We start from the raw sequence: 1,992 nt of genomic DNA, 5'->3' as shown, positions 1-1,992 counted from the left end.
CCTAAATGCAGTCCACTCATTTGAAGTACCAACAACGTTTATATTATCTCCGTCTTCGACTCCATGGTCTCCGGTTCCCTCATCCACTTGACCTTCATCGTCAAGTGGATTTACTGGCATTTCTTACATTTTAAAATTGTGGAGGAGACAACATGCCATGATGATCCTAACTTTTTGTTCAATAGGATAATACAAGTTATCTGTTAAGATTGCCCGCCTTGCCTTTAACATACCGAAATATCGTTCAATAACATTTCTCGCCGATGAATGCTTCATATTGAAAAATTCTTTGGCAGTGGTTGGTTGGTGTCCATCACGCCAATCATTTAAATGATATCTTCGACCTCTATAAGGAGCTAAGAAACCCTCTTCATTTGTGTATCCGGCATCAACCAAGTAATAACCTAATAATAAATTAAGTTAATAAACCATCAAAACTTATACTTGTTAATATATATATTAAACTATCAAAAACTACACCCGGTCTTGGAACTTTTAATCCATGAGGCCTAAGAAGAGCAGCCCGAAGCCCTCGACCATCAGCAGCCGACCCCTCCCATCCCGGTAACACATATATAAATTGCATATCTTGTGAGCATACCCCTAGCATTTTTGTCGCAATTTCATTTTTTCTTGTTCTATATCTAGGTTTGTCTTCTTCTGGTACTAAACATTTTATGTAGGTTTTATCTAAAGCTCCTAGACAATTCTAGAACCAAGAAAAAAAGATCAGTATATTTTCATAAAAATTAGACTTATTTACAAATAAGTAAATTTTAAAAAGAGGTGGAAATACCTTAAATCATTTTCATCTTTGATCAGTAGAGTTATCATGAACAGATTCAGGTATCTTAAGCAATCATGGATGTAACCTTATTAATTGCAAACTCAAGCAACAACTCTACTAATTGTTTCTACTGGGTGGTTCATCGATTCATCAGCTGATGGTTCCTCATTAGAATTCTCTTTTTCATCAACAGTACTTGCTGATGAGGTAGTATTGACAATCAAAGACTCCAGTTTAACCGTAGGGTTTCCGTCGGTCTCTGATTTAGATATGTCATTTCTTTCATCAGAATTCTTACTTGTATTGTTCTCGTATACCACATTCTCAAAATCTTGTCTTAAAACGACAGTTTTTCTATCAACTTTAACTCTTTTAAAATTTGCTTTTTGTTTTGGAGTAAAGTCGGGTTTTTGAATGCATCCAAGTTTGAAAGTAGATTCAAGGGTGGATTTCTTTGATTTGATGAAAGAGTCCAATTCTTTGAATCCAGTCCCTTGAGTGTCCGTTTGACCATTTATTTTTTCATAAATGTCTTGGGCATCTTTGTACTTATTCATCAGAAGTTAATTGGTTTGAAGCTTCTGGTGAAGAATTTCCCGCTCTTTTTGAAAGAAATCTTTAAGAGCAACTGAGTTTAGTCTCTCTGCCTCGGATTCCTTTAAGGCCTTAGTTTTCTTTTCTAGGTCCTTAGTTATTCGTTTGTTTAGTTCCAGAAGTTTATCTTTCTCTGATTTCTTAAAAGTGGTGATGCGAGTCTTTTCCTTTGCAAGTTCGGCTTTTTCTTCGGTTAGAAGGTCAGTTTCTCTTTTGTAGAAACTCTCTTTTGTAGAAACTTGCTTTTTTTTTCCGATTTTATTCTTTCAGATTTTTCAAAATTTAATTTCTCTTTTAATTTAAAGAAATCTTCTGAAAGTTTTGTCACCCTTAACTCTAGCTCCGATGGAGCAGAGTTGGTTTCATTGGAATTAGACTCACATACCTGATCATCATAGTTGGAGGCAGATTCTGCATTGGACGTGGCCATCATACAGATGAGTGCTTAGTCTTCGTCATCCGATGAAGAGTCAAACACCCAGTTTTCTTTTTCGGCCATCAAGCTTCATTCTCCAGGATTATACTTGTATTTGTTCTTGTAATAGTCAGCATCCTTTACCAATCGTCCTCTGCATTCTTTTGAAAAATGACCGAGTTTTCCGCACCTGAAG

This window comes from Cynara cardunculus, unplaced genomic scaffold, assembly GCF_001531365.2.
Source record: "Cynara cardunculus var. scolymus isolate 2C unplaced genomic scaffold, CcrdV1 Un_Scaffold_4388, whole genome shotgun sequence".
In the NCBI taxonomy this organism is placed as follows: Eukaryota; Viridiplantae; Streptophyta; class Magnoliopsida; order Asterales; family Asteraceae; genus Cynara; species Cynara cardunculus.
Note: the sequence above shows the minus strand (reverse complement) of the source record.